Below are 15,903 nucleotides of genomic sequence, written 5' to 3'. Positions count from 1 at the left end.
GTTTCTTAATAAGCATTCCAGTAGCTTTGCACGCAAAGTTAGTGCCGTTGGGGCTCCAAATGGTAACAGCTGAGCCACTAATGCTCCTCTCCTACTGAATATGTTGGGATCGACTCGGATCGCTTGCTTGCTTGTCATCCTTTTCCTCTCTAGAATCTCCATCAGTGGATGCTCCGATCAGCCGTCACTAATGAAACTCCCTTCCCGTGTTCCTAGTATAGGCATGACTCAGCCGTCACTAATGAAACTCACCCCAATGCAAATGCCCAGCATTTCCCATCCGCCTTCTTCCTCCTCCCCCGTTGGTTCAGCACTGATTACTAGCCGACGGTGTGCCGCACTAGCAGCCTGCCGGATTATCCATGTCCTGCCCACCGTACCGGAACAGGGTCTTCGGCGGGTAAGGTTTTGGATGATTTTAGATGATCTCGGATGATTCAATATTATTCTGTGAGAGAGAACAAGCTGAAAGAAGCTGAAACGAGGCTCCCGTGCCCCCGGCGGCGCCCCTGCCGCCACACGCCTTTTGTAGTGCAGCTAGCTTTAGCCAGTCACATGTTCGGTCGTTGGTTTCAGCCAGTGCTTATCAGTTAGTAAACAGTGTTTTTCTCACACAACAAACTAGCACTAGCTGGACTTATCAGCTTAGAAACCAACCAGCAAACAGACCGAGTATTATAGTTGACCATTTGGTCCGGACACTACGGGCCGGCCCAAGCACGACACTAAATAGCACGGCCTAGAAACGGCCCGACCGACGGCCTTCGTGCCAGTGCCTGGCACGTATGGCAGAACCGTCTAATCTAATGCCTCCTACGAGTACTCGTCTTTCATTAGACACTAAGTACCCAAGGGAGAATACTAAATTACTCGGTTCCGTCGAGTATACCCCAAGGGAGAACCCAAAAATTCATATTTTTTCATCAGGATCACAAATAAGATAATAAAACTTACAACACTCTTAAACCATTTCTTACATCACTTTTAATACAACATCAGAGTATAATATTTACTGTGAATAATAGCATAATATTATCATGTTATCAGAGTTATGAACAATTTAATTGAACAGCGAAATATAAACATGTGAACAGAGTTACAGCGAAATTAAACATCTATTTATTACGTGATGAAATATTGATATATAAACTACGACAACAGATTATAAAAATTTCATTTAATAAAATATTTTGTGAGAGTTATAAAGCAAACTATGATCACAGCGTAAAGAAAATCTTCTCTGAACCCACCAGGAGTAATCCACACACAAAGGTCAGCTCTAGCCTTCACCTGTCACCTGCAACAGAGAGAAATAAAACCATGAGTACTCAATTGTACTCAGCAAGACTTACCCGATAGGAAAAAAAAGACTCCAAGGATATACAAGGCTGTCTGACTTGTGGGTTTATTACGTCTGCAGGAAGCATTACTAAGCGCACGTCCTTATAGTCGATTTTTATTAGCAGTCGCATTAGTTCATTAACCAACCATTCTATATAAGCACCTGTGCTACTTTTCAAGCAGGTGATAAGCAATCAGATTTTCTTTTTTTCCATCTTTCATCTTCAAGTTCTTACTAAGATGCTACACCGCAGACAAGCCGTACCGGATTACCCGACGATTCGTGAATCAATGCCCCCGGCTAGGTACTCCAAAACACACGCCCCGCTTATACCCCAGACACAAGCAGGATCAACCCACTACTCTCCTGTCACAGGGTCCAGGTCTCCGCCCAAATTGGGACTCCAAGCCCCGGCCCCTGAGTCCCGGATTCAGTGCGGTGCAAGGATCTCGTACCCAAAAATCACCCTAACAGTCGGTACGGAAAGAGTTGGAACCCATGACAAGACAGTAATAAGTCTTCCTTGTGTCCATACCTAAGTATGTGCTCAGGATAATAAGTCTGTGACTTGTCTAGAGTCCAATGCAACGGCCAGTCCTTAACCGACACAGACAGGAAAAGCAGTGTAACCAAGCTAGGCCCCGTTGATCGCAGGACACAACCTCTTACACCCACCAATACCCAACTCATATCCATGTCCGATCATCATTTTTTTCCACAATTTATATTTTCCAAGTGATAATAATATAGTAATGTATTTCCTATCTCTCGCGAGTGACATGCAATCACTCGACTTCTACCGGAGTCCTATAGCATAGCCATCTACTCAATTATGTCATACTAGTAAGACTCATAGGATAAAGATTTATATATGCAAGTGGGTTTCATTCAACTCCTTAAAACTTAATGCACAAATATAATTTAAAGTACAGAAAAGTAGGGGTTATGCACCGGGCTTGCCTGGGTAAGATATATACTAAAAAGTTAGTATCTATATCTTCAAATCATCCACCATCAACTGAGGCCTTGTTTAGATTGAGGTTAGAAATCAGTATTTGGCACTGTAGTACTTTCGTTTGTATTTGATAATTATTGTCCAATCATGGCCTAACTAGGCTTAAAAAATTCGTCGCGTAATTTATAATCAAACTGTGTAATTAGTTATTTTTTTATCTATATTTAATACTCCATGCATGTGTCCAAAGATTTGATGTGATGGAGAGAGAGTAAAAAAACTTGCAATCTAAACAAGGCCTGAATAGAAAGCCCATTGCATTATCTCCTGGGGAGAATACCATTACACCATCTTTAGATTCCCACTCATCCTTCACTTGATCTATTGATCCCTCATCGTACCTATATGATATGCAATGCGATGCAATGCAAAGACGTAATTAATCGGTTGCAATCGTGACTCATAAAAATACGATTTACGCCTCTCAAGTTAATGAGCTAGTTCCAACGACAACCGTACTTAGACTATATATCCATGTTATTGAATAAGACGTTATTTCACAACAAATGTTTTAGTTATACAAACCCAAGTTGTTTCTTTATTCTATTCTATCGATTTAATCTTTATTCAAAATAGGGCATCATTACCTATCTAGCAAACTAATTATTCCGGAGCTACAAAAATTACAGTGAGTAGCTAATAATATTAGGAATTTACTGTAAAATTTTCAGAGTCAACACTATCACCGATTTATCATAGAAATTCCCATAAGTTTATGTCTTTACGATAGTAAGTTTCTCAAATTAATTATATAGCTTCCAAGAATATTATCAAACTATGTGAACAAAATATACTAGTAGATAGATTATAATTTTAGAAACTTAACAAAATTGGTTTCATCATTTTTGGACAACTACATAAATTTATATTGATTTTATAAGTTTATATCTGAAACTAAATTAGCTAATTATTTTAGAAAACAAAAGGGCCAGCGGCCACCAAATCGGCCTAGCGGCAAGGCAGCCCAGACAGGGCTCAGCGTGCGCGCGGCGTGAGCGGCCTAGGCGCGGGCGGCACCAAGTCGGCCCAGACAGACCGCGGCCCATGTGGGTAGGCGACGCAGACGGCCCAGGCGATAGGCAGGCCGCAACCCAGCAAGCCAGCCTAGAAAGGGCGCGTGGCGTGCATTTTTGCAGAAAGGACACCACGCTTTTCTCTATTCAACCCGAGGTCTAGAGCACTATTTAAATGAGTCACGCATTTTACACCTAGCCCCTCGAACATTCTTGTATTTACATTTCTATGTCCTCACCTCCTCCAGAGCAAAGTACGTGGTGGGGGAGCCATCCGCCAGCCAAGGGGTAGCTCTTCGGTGGTGGTGCAGTCGCGGGGCGACGTGGGGAGCTGCGCAGACACGATAGGAACCAGGCCTAGCCATAGCAAGACCTAGGTCGACCCCTGGCAACATGCCCGTGTGAGCTGCAGTGATGGGCACGTCGGCAGCAGCGGCATCGGCCAGGCGGGGATGACGGGACGGCACGGGGAAACAGTGTTGTGGAGCCATAGGTCTAGCGTGAACCGGGGCGGGGCACGGCATGGTGGAAGGCACAACGATGATGGCCCGGTGATGGCGCTCCAGGGGCTCAGTGGCGCGGCTGGCTCTAGGATAGCGTCGTGGTGCGAACTGCAGCAACGACTAGACGAGGGGCGACTGTTTTGACGGGGAGTGCTTGGCATAGGGGTGGAGCGTCGTGGAGTAGCCAGCCTGGCATGGGGTGGTGCATGGCCATGATCAGGCATGGGTGCGCTATGGGGCTGCAGTCCAGAGCGAGACTAAGGATGCACGCGCGTAGTGGGCGAGCGACGATGGCGTAGTCAGGGTGGGTGCTCGTGTGAGGCAGCAGGGAGCAGGGAGCACTAGTGGCGTGCAGCAGCAGCGTAGGACCAACGAAGCTTCGCGCATGCTCATATGGGGGAAAAGAAGGAGAGACGATGGGCAGAGTTGTGCGTGGCTCAAGGCAAGTGGCCATGACTATGAAGTCATACCGGCACGGACGGCGGTAGACGCGGCATGGCGACCACGGTGTGCAGCGGCGCTACAGCGGCCACGGCGAGGCACTACGGCTGCTACGGGGCGCAAGAGAGGAACCGATGGAGGCAAGCAGTGAGGGAGGGAAAGCAAGGAGCAGCTTGATAGTCTTCCTATAGGGCCTTCCCAAGCAAGGCCGTGAGAAAGAAAATGCATGTGGCCTACTGTGCTCGTCAAGAAGAGACACGTAGAGGCAGGCAATCAGAGAAATAGAGACAAGCAAGGCAGGCAACAGAGGCATTCATGGTGCCATAGAGATGATGCGATGAAGCGAGCAATGACCACGAGTATGTGGCCCGGTTGGTGAACAAAAAAAAGTCTTGGCACGAAACATTAAATCATAGTAGCGTGTCCGAGCAGGGTCGTCGACGTCAGCTAGCGGCAGAGTAGGGCAAGGAGACATTCTGTCCTCGCTGTGAATCAGTCCGCTTGCTAGTTAATAATTAAACCACGACAGACAGCTGAACACATGGGCGTCGTGTGGCTCTGCTGGCTGCGACAGGATAGGTAAAACGAGCGGCTACGAACACGCAACAGCATTTTTTTTTCAAAACCCAAGTCACGCTTTCATCTACTTGACTTGTACCTTAATTTTTATTAAAACCCCAAACACACATTCTATATTATTGTTGCTTTATAAAAATCACTTTTCAAATTGACTATTATTTGTCGACACAAACTACGAACGGGTTTTCCATTTTCCAAGCCAACTATATATATATATTCAAACACGGCTAAAGCACTAAGATTTATTTATAAAATTTGTTTTTCATGCTTAATCAAATAAATAAGCCATTTGTCCTTTTATTTGCTATCAGACATTTTTAAGCACTAGTCCATACATCATACTAACTCGTAGAAACAAAACATCTAGGAACTAATTAACCCGTTGTTCAATATAATTCACCAAAATTGACACTTTTAAATATAAGTTAAATTTTAAAATATGAGAAAATCATTTTGGTAAATTCTCTTAGGCCTAAATCTCGGTGCTAAACGAGATCATAACACCAGGGGTGTTACAACCAACCCCCCTAAAAAGAATCTCATCCCGAGATTCAAAGCAAGAATTAGAAGAGGGGAAAATCTTGATTACATCTCGTAGATCTGAAGTTACATGAAAGATTACACGACTTTGAATACTAAACAACATGAGGAATAGGGATACATGGTTAAGAGCAACATAATACAACCAAGACTTAATCCAAAAGTTGAGATAGACGAGGACAATGGAGAAACAACAAGATAATGATTATCCAAAACATGGCGTATGACCAACAGATCGAGAAACAGGAGACAAAGAAATCAAACATCATGAACCCTAAGACCGAACTAACCACGATAGACTTGAACTTCTTTGAAACCAGATCTATTCTTCTCAGATTATACCATCACCTCAGACTGATGAACCTAGCTCCACAATAACGACTAGATCTCATAGCTCTGCTTTAGGTTCGAGGGGATGGGGATGAAGAAGAAGAGCAAGGACCAAGGGCATCTTATAGTGGCAAATAGAGATGGGACACAGCGCACCGGGAGTGGAGACGGTGTGGATGGGATACATAGATGGTTCATGCTGTGGGGATAAGCACGACCATGGTGCGCTCCCTGTGCAAGCGAGCAGAGGATAAGGGAAAGGAGAGGAGAGGGGGTCCGCTCGATGAGGCAGGCATGCAGGCAGCCATGTCCCTAAGAGAAGAAAAAGGAGAGGGAAGGGGGGTCCGATACGGGGGACGAGGCGTGAAGGCCAAGAGCTGACCGGATGCTAGGAAAAGGAGAAACGCACAGTGCACGAAGACAGCGAGTGTGGCATGATGCCGCGGTCATGTGAGAACTGGGGTGCTAATGGACCCAACACAGACGGTGTTCATAGGGCATGTAGCAAAATAACCCGGCATGCGTAATGCGGTCAAACTAAGCACAGGGCTCGGGACATGATGTCCACGCCGGCTTTTACAATTACTCTCAACTATCCACAACTAACTTTTCTTACTACTCTTCTTTTTCTTTCCCTTCCTTGACCACATTCGTCTTTCATGTAAACTAAGAACATGTCATATGTTCTTCCTCCAAAACCACCTCCTCTTGTTTACTTTGAGAGAACACTATGTCATCAACCTGTTGTGGATTTCCCGTTTGAACACCCGAATATTTTTAAGAAGAATATTTGTAGCAAAAGTGGTACGGTGGTGTAACTTGGTAAAGGTACTTGGTCAACAACCTCCATACCAGCGCGTGCCGAGTAGCATCACCATGTGGCATCTATTCCACAGGGAGCCCTTGGTTTTGTCATGGCACCATAAGCAATTAACCAGACAACTACTACCAACTTACACGCCATGAAGGTGATGGGGTCATATACCACAGAGTAAGAGGAGTATTGCAAGGGAAGATTCTAACAATAAGGATTTCCTTCACAACAAGGGACAAGGAATTCAAATCCAATGACGGATTTGATTTAAAGAGATTCAAGTGTTCTGCTGGGACATCCACAATTAGTCGATACAGTGTCCTATGTTATCCAATCATGGCTGGTCTGCCGGTATCTGAATGGTAACTTCTCTTGTAACCCGCTTAATATCACCTTTGAAAACTCTAAGCATATCTCACGAAACTTAAGGGTAGATGGACGCAATCAACACAGCAAAATAAACAAAATGCACATTCCACGGTCTTATACGGGTACATCATATAGGTATCTAGTCTCCCATTCTCGACACATCATTCACTATGGTCAGGCTACCTCAACAACTACGGATGAAAACAACGGCAAGAGTACAATACTAGATGACAGCGATGAAAAGCACTACTACTATGGGTACAGCATCCCAAGGCAACTAATCTACTCTAGACCATGCATCTTCATTCCTAGGCTCGGCGAATTCTTTTGCCACCCTAGCTATGGATCTGCCTCCTCTCTAGGTAAAGGCTAAGTGAGAGGAATCAAGGGTTCTACTTCTAATACTTCCGAGGGTGGGGGTGCTGGTGGCACTACAACACTGGTTCTCCTTCTTTCAGGTGGGTGGATAGGGATTCCCTCCACGATCAAGGGATCCTACCATTCAGCAACCAGCGTCCTCCGCTTGGCCCTAGTGATAATATAGGCCTCACTCAGCTAATGGACTTGCCGATCTTCAGCCTTCTTTATGGGTTCTGATATGGTAGTCTCGCTACTCTTAGCGGCTGCCACACTGGCATGTGCTTTAGCAAGTTGCACCTGGAGCATCTTAGACAAAATCTCGGCTTCCTCGGCTTGATGGAGGCACTTCCTCAACTCCGAGGCTTGCCGATCATATTACTCATCTAGAGCAAGTAGGTACATGGTCAAGTGCACCATGGTTGGATTGTCTTCTTGCGCATCTCGCCCTTGCAAAGCCTCTATGCGAGCTTTCCATGCCCGCTAATTCTTGTCTAAAGGTGGAAAGAACCTCATGGGAGTACGGGCAATGGGCTCTTCATAGATCTGGCAAAGGTACCATAAGACTTTATGAGCCACCACCTGGTAGGTGTCGATGAAGCGAAACCCGGTTGCGGTCACATTCTAGGCTTTAGTGAGGTTAGGGAACTCTTCACTCTTCCCAATATAGACAGTAACCTCACACCGCTCGATGCCATGCTTCTCATACTCATGGCCCTCATACTCGGGATGATCTTTGACTCTAAGTTTTTATAGGGTGGCATGTAGGATTCTAGAAAAACCCTCAACGTTCAGGCAGTAACTACTAACCTAGGCTCCTTCCATTCCTAGCGATGGTTGCAAGGAAGGCTGAGCAAAAAGCTTGCTCAAAAGAAAAGCTAAATGAGCTAAAGTGCACTGAGTGGTGGTACTAATGGCTAAGCCAGGCTCTGCTTATAAAGGCAGAGTGCTCAGTGGTCCTAGCGCGGTTCACCAGGGTTCCTACGCGAGATTACTATGAATGAATCAACCAAAATTCTACATGTTCGAGGCGAGCTATGTCCAAGGCCATTACTAACTAGTACAACTGTAGAGCAAGGGTCCGACAAGAGTGCAGAAAAGAGTATGGGGAGACATGGGTCATGATAGGCGTGAACCACGGGCGAACACGGAGCACGAAGCCATAGTGCAAAAATAACTCCAAAATAGGAACAAGTCAGTCGTGCACAATACAACATGCGTGATACCTATGGATGGCATATCTATAAATAATATGGGCACTACAATGCACAAATAAGATATGCATGAATGCATGTTCTATATGTCATTCCACTATTGCCAACATATAGAGCAACCGTTCTCAGATTTTTGGCACATCATTCTCCCTGTACTAGTCGATACTATCAAACTATGCTCGAGTCAGTGCACCTGTAGAAAACTTGATTAAGCCTACCTAAGTCAGCAGAGTGTCATCTATCCTAGATACATAACCATAGTAATAGGGCTACTTACACCAAAATTTGGGAGAAGAACGCGAGAACTCAATGGCTTCCAAGATCATGCCAATTAAGGAATCGATTGCATAAGGATCGATATCAGCTGATTCAGATATAATTCTGGGATCGGCTCTCTTTGAATGACGTCAGTAGATAACGATGATGAGCTGCAATTAGCGTCGGGAAACTACATATCGGACTCTTCAAAAGGGGAAAGATTAGGGTCCAAGTTATCTTAAGATAGGAATGTTTTCTTTTACACCGAAGATTGTAATGAGTCATACTCGAGTAGGATTCATATGTAGGTTCCGGGTATAAATATTGGACCCCGGCTATTGTAAAACACACAAACAATCAAATACAAGTTACTTACTTTTTTTACTCTAGCCACCCTTAGTAGTAGGAGTAGAGTAGATCTCGGCGAGTTCTTCAGTGAGCAGGGCTGGATTGATCTGGCCGACCTTCGGCTTGTTTGTAAGTATCGTAATGGCTTATATTTCCATTCGTACGGCTGCATCGATCTGGTTGACCTCCACTGCGACTCTGGTATAAGCTAGTTATCGACTCTTGTCTAGTTCAAGTATGGCTGCATCGATCCGGTTGACCTCCACTGCTCGAACTAGATTAAGGTCAAGTTATCGGCTCTATCTAAGGGTGGCGTCCTTCGGATAGATTCATTAAGTTACCGATATTGCTTATTATTTTCATTATTTATTTAATTATAGCAATATCACTTTGCCCGATTAATTTTGATCTAGATCGGCCTTATATCCTGTTTAACCCATCATTTATTAATTTAAACTGATCTAATCTGCACCTTAAATGATAAGTTATGTTTTATCGACTATTTTATGTCAATCTTGATCGTGCATAGTGTGCGGTTAAGGCATGCCTAGTCTTGAATAGATCTATCGGCTAACGAAAACCGTTCCATGGCCTGTTATCACGGCCTGTGTAATTTTACCTCACACCCCACTACTAGCACCGTAGAGTGATCGTTATTTGGTAGATCTGTTCCTGATAGGGCATGACCTTAACTGTGCGCTATGCCTAAATCGGCTATTTTAGCTGATATCAAGTGTTTTCACATATACAGTTCACGCCATGAGACCGTTGAAGTAAGGGTAGGTTAAAGGATATGTTAGCCCCATGATCTTATTATTGTATTACGGTCTGCATGATTCTACCTCATGCCCCACTGATATAAGTAATAAGTTAGGGTCGTTGAATTTATTATTGTTTCTATGGTCTGCATGATTCTACCTCATGCCCCACTGGTCATAGCGATAGATGAGATCTAATATATTAATTAAATTTATCTCTATTAAATGGTTAAATGATGATGAGTTATTTCTTTTATATAAAAAGCGATTTGGTTACTTACAGTCATTGGTTTAGCATAAACTGAGTAGTGTTGATATCCTATTGCCATTGACTAATATTTGTCTAAATAACGATATTCATCCTGAATGATAACCGATTTTTCTTCCATAATTCCATGAGCTTTAACTAATTTATTCTTATGAGTATGCCAGAATCGGCTATTTAGTCGATCTCCTTCCACATCGGCTCTCAGAGCCACATATTCGGAACTATCTGGGCACAGACCGACATGTTCCACCTTAAATTACTGATAAACTTTCTTTCTTCTCAATTTTAGGGTCAAATTGACTAGAACATCTCAGGAGGAGTACGCATGATTGATCATCCCTACATGGAAGTCAGGCGGATCTCCAGCTCCATCGAGCAGACCCTTCCGGCTTGCTCGTGTGCCCAGCACGGGATGAATTTCTATGTCGACACACATTCTAGCATGCCTGGTGGGACACCATAATCGTCATGGTGGCTCACAACAACAACGACATCCTTATGGTACCATATGAAGGCCTACCTGATGGAGATAAAGATGTCGTCAGCAAAGCTATAGAAGAATTTTAGAACAAGTGTTTGTTATCCTACACCAAAACACATGACAATATGATTGTTCAGAAATATCCACTATCAAGAGTTCTATTGCATGGGTAGACAGATGCAGATGAAGCAGAAGATAAGCGTTTCTTCATGGAAGCTGTAAACAAATTTGTTCATGATGTCATATCGAACCATAATAAAATTTTCTTGAACGCATTCCATGACACCATGAAGGAGGTGTTTCATGGGTTTCTAGTTGATCATGTTGGGCTGGCTTATTACAACATTCCACATCCGTTGACTCAGGGAACTAATCAAACCGGTACCAGTTATCAAGAGGAAGCACCAGCTAATAATGATGATGTCCAGGCAGTTCAGAGTTCATCAGAGTAAGCTTAAGGTGCTACTATGAATCAGATATAGTATAATCCTAGATCATTAGTGCAGCATGTGCAACCGCCGGTAGGACAAGGTCAAAACCAGATGATTAATTTTGGCACATCAGGCCACATACCGTCGTCGGCTCAAAAAATAGCACCATCAATTCAAAGGATCCATAGAGATATAATCCTAATGTCTATAACCAGAGACTTCAAGCAGCAAACCAGCAGATGACCTAGTAGATAGAGATTCCATAAGGGTATCATTATAGCATAGATTACAATACCCTTCACATGATTCCAAATCCATGGTACCAAGGTACCCGGAATTTTAATCCACAAATGGGTCAGCAGGTGTAGAGAAATCCAAATTCAAATGCTGATGTGTTGTTGCTGAGATTGACCGAGATGATGAAAAATCAGTTTAGTCTGAAGCCAAAAGGGCTGACCTTCTCGTACAAATGCCCATATCCAGAATGGTATGATTTGGTTGCTCTTCCTACAAATTACAGGCTCCTATAGTTTGCTAAGTTCACTGGCCAAGACAGCACAAGCACAATAGAACATGTCAGTCGGTATCTTGCATAGTTGGGCGAAGCATCCGTTGAAGAGGCCCATCGAGTTTGTTTCTTCTCCTTATCACTGTTAGGGCTAACCTTTACTTGGTTTTCCTCACTGCCAGTCAACTCCATTGCCAATTAGGCTGACCTAAAGAAGAAATTTCATACATATTTCTATACTAGGACTGGAGAAAAGAAGATTACCGATTTGACAACTATGAGGCAGAAAACTTACAAATGGGGCACTGAGTTTCTTCAGAGATTCCAAGAGACTAGAAATTTTTGCTTCTCGTTAAACTTGGTTGATGATCAGCTAGCTGCTTTGGCCATTCAAGGAATATTGCTAACGTGGAAAGAAAAGCTACTGGAACAAGAGTTTGATAACTTGGGTCAATTAACTCAACAAGTGGCAGCGCTCAATAGCCAATTCCAAAGTATGCGCAGAGATACCTGATTCCAGAAAAGTTCTGCAATGGCCGAAACTTATAATCCATATTCAGTCAGTGATAGCTATGAAGACGATGAAGAAGAGATTGCCATGGCTGAATAGAATTGAGGTAAATAGACGGTAATGGTGCCAAATTCTTGGGGAAGAGGAGTCAAAGAGAAATATGACTTTGACGTCACAAAATCAAACAAGCTCTTCGATTTCTTACTTGAGAAGGGGCAGATCAAGTTGCCCGACAATCATGTTATGTTGCCCCCTAATCAGTTGAAGAATAAGAAGTTTTGTAAGTTTCATAATGCTACATCTCATTCTACTAATGAATGTAGAGTTTTTTGGCAGCATACACAGAGGGCTATTCAGCATGGAAGGCTCAAATTTGATACATCTCGGAAGAAGAAAGTTGATGATAATCCTTTCCTAGAAGATCAAAACATGGTCAATGCTAGGCTGCTCAAAGAAAAGACTAAGGTCTTGACATCAACCAAATCAAGAGAAAGTGGAATAGTCGATCCCAAGATGCAAATATCGGCTGATGAGTATAGAGAAATTAAAAAACGTCGTGACAAGCAAAAGAGCCGATATGAGTAGGGAGAAAAGTCAAAAGATGGAGCGACAAAGCTGTGGTTTACGTCTCGAATTCTGTTGAATAAATGGCAGCGGCAAAAGGAAAAGGATTATCAGCATTGGTTAGAGGAGCAAGATTACCAGCGTCAACAGGAAAAAGAGCGGTATGAAAGAAAGCAAGCTAAATCACATTGGAATTGTCCATTCTTCAGACATTGCTAGAACGAAGGTTTGAAATTGCCTACCAGAAATAACTGTCTAGAGTACAGCGAATAATATTGGGAGTTTAGGCAATCTCTAGCCAACCGTCAGTCTATCCTTGCTCAAGATCTGTATCATCATAATAACATGGATCAACACTTAAAAAATAAAAGTGTTCATGATCAGCTTGGAAAACAAGTTGTTGACCAAGACTAGGCTGATTATGAAGAAGAAAGCAACGAGAGAGAATATGTTTGGCAGAAAGGCCAATAGTGTCCAAGAGGTCTGATAAGAAGTCATAAATGAAGAGTGCAATGCCTAAGGAACAGAGAATTGGAACAGGTTCAAGCATCTGGTAAACCACAAGTATGGCGTGCTAAGCAAACAGCCGATAGAAGGCAACCATCGGCTAATATTCAAATGGCTTTTTTGTTGCCATCAGAGTTTAGAGCTCCAGCAGATCAAGAAGTTTACTTAGATTTTGATGAATCAGAGTATGAGAAGATAGTTGCTAAGTTAACAGTTATACAATAGGCAATATTTGATAAACCAGTCAAGCATCGGCACTTAAAGGCTTTATATGTAAAGGGTTTTGTTAATGGGAAGCCGATGAACAAGATATTGGTGGATGGAGGTGCTTCTGTCAATCTTATGTCTTACACCACTTTTCGTAAACTTGACAAGGGACTAGGAGATCTGATTGAGACCAACATGATGCTTAAGAACTTTGGGGGTAATGCGTCTAAGACCCAGGGGGCAATGAACGTTGAACAGACAATCAGGAGTAAGTCTCTGCTCACCACGTTCTTCATCATCGATGGAAAAGGGTCATACAGTTTACTCCTTGGTCGCGATTGGATTCATGCAAACTATTGTGTGCCATCAACCATGCATCAGTGTTTGATTCAATGGCATGGAGATTATGTTGAGCTGGTTTGCGTTGATGAATCTGTGAGTGTCGCAACAGTTGATCCAGTCTTTTGGGAACTAGGAGACTTCGAATGCTTTTCTGGCAAGATATGGGAAGGAGACTTCATTAAGATCAGCAATGAAGGTCAATAGCCGGTCCAAGCCATTGGCTCTGAGAGTTTGTTTTAGTGGATAGTCGTAGCTTTGCGTCGGCCATTAGATTAAGGAAGAATAAGCATTGGTCCTAGAGATAGGCTTAGGCCGACATATGTGAGCGCTAAGTCAAATTGTAAGTGCAATTTAGAGTTGACAAATCTATTAAAGGAAGTTTTGTTTCACTTAATAAGATGCTTGGCCTGGATTGATCGAATGTTTAACCTTTGGTCTAAAAAGTTCTGGTGCAACCTATGAATAGCGATCGATGAAAAATATTTAAAGGGATATTATCCTAGTGTTTGATCAACACTTAATAGCCGATTCATTCAGTCATCGGCTCTAATAGCCAGTACCAGAAAGGTATCGCCTTTAGTTCAAAATAAACTTGAAGATGTAAGAGCCAATACGATATGTATCGCCTATAGAGCAAAAGCAAAAACAAAGACAATCATCACATATGCAAGGACATCGCACTAAGACATAGTCATGAAAGAGCAAGAGATTTTGTTCATTAGTTCACCCTAAGTACAAACTAATCAAAGATCTTGTTCACCACATCCTGAGCAGATGTGATGTCCACAATGGCCTCAACTGCGTCGACGAATTCTTCAATTAGATCTTCATGCTCCTTGGGGCCTTTGCCCATCGGGAAGCCAGTCTCCATGGCATGGAGTTCGTACCCGGTTTGGAATTGCACCGTGGCCAGTGCCATCGATGCACCATGATGGACACCATGGAGAGCGATCTCCTAGACACGGGTCGGGATGTCATGGAGACGAGCGTTGATGAGGGGGCCCCGAGCATTGACGGTGTCCACGGTTGCATTTGCCGCCAGTTGAAGGGACTCCAACTGCACCATCAGGGCTGGCGATCACAAAAACAGGAGAGTTATCAATATAAAGGATAATGGAAGTCAGAATAAAAGCATTCCTGGAATTCATCTTACCTACCACCATGGCGTTAGATTTGGCCAGCCACACCTGAACGACACTGGCCTCTTCTTCGGCAGCATGAAGGGCAGCTTGGGAGACCCCGAGATAGACCTCAAGCTAGCCGTTCTCCCAAGTCACCTCGGAATAACAGTCTTGGGCCATCCTCCACTCTTGGAGGAAACTGCTGGGCATCGTCGCTGTTGTAGGAGTCAAAAGACTCCGATGACGAAGCCGGCACAGAAGACACAGCATCAGAGGGCTCACCGGCCCTAGGAAGAGGATAAAGACTATCGTTCAAAATGAATCTATAGACAAATTAGAATTGTTCATCATCACAAATAGAAGATGTCGGTGTCACCTAATGCATCGAAGGCGTTGGCTCACTAGCATGTTTTCCTCTAGAATCACCTTCGCTACACACTTGCCTTGGCTATCCTCGGCGGCCATTGGATCTACAAGAAGGGGAAAAGGATGCTACAGAGTTTGCGAGGGTAGAGAAGTGCAAAGGAACAGGAGCGGTTGCAAGCATAGATGGGTTCGAGGCCGGAGCCCTCACCTAGTATTTGAAGCCACAGGAGCAAAAAGGTGGATGCCTCAGGACGTGCAAAAGTCAACCGTAATTAATAGAAGGCGAAGTGCCACCTCACTATTACCAAAGGGAATACGGCGCCGGGTGACTAAGGACAGAAGATCGAGAGATTCTCTTAATAGTAAGGGTCGTGTTTTCAGACTTAATTAGATTAAGGTTGGAAGTCTAGAATCGGCTATTTTCAAATCGGCTCTTTAGCCAAAAGCAAGAAGTACAATAAGGCAATGGAAAGTGTGGTTGTCATTGATTCTACATAAGGCATATGTTGCTACACGAATTACAAGTCTAGAACATGTTGTATTGCTTTCAATACTTCTAGCCGGATAGCATCAACTTCTGTGATCTATTGTTTATCTTCTTCGGCTGATCCAGGAATGTTCATGAGGCTACTCTAGATGGCCCTGCCTTCTCTGACTTTTATCAACAGTTCCTGTTTCTTTTGTTTGATGGCATCGGGTATTTAAGCTAGGGTGGA

The sequence above is a fragment of the Miscanthus floridulus genome, chromosome 4 (genome assembly GCF_019320115.1).
Source record: "Miscanthus floridulus cultivar M001 chromosome 4, ASM1932011v1, whole genome shotgun sequence".
In the NCBI taxonomy this organism is placed as follows: domain Eukaryota; kingdom Viridiplantae; phylum Streptophyta; class Magnoliopsida; order Poales; family Poaceae; genus Miscanthus; species Miscanthus floridulus.
Note: the sequence above shows the minus strand (reverse complement) of the source record.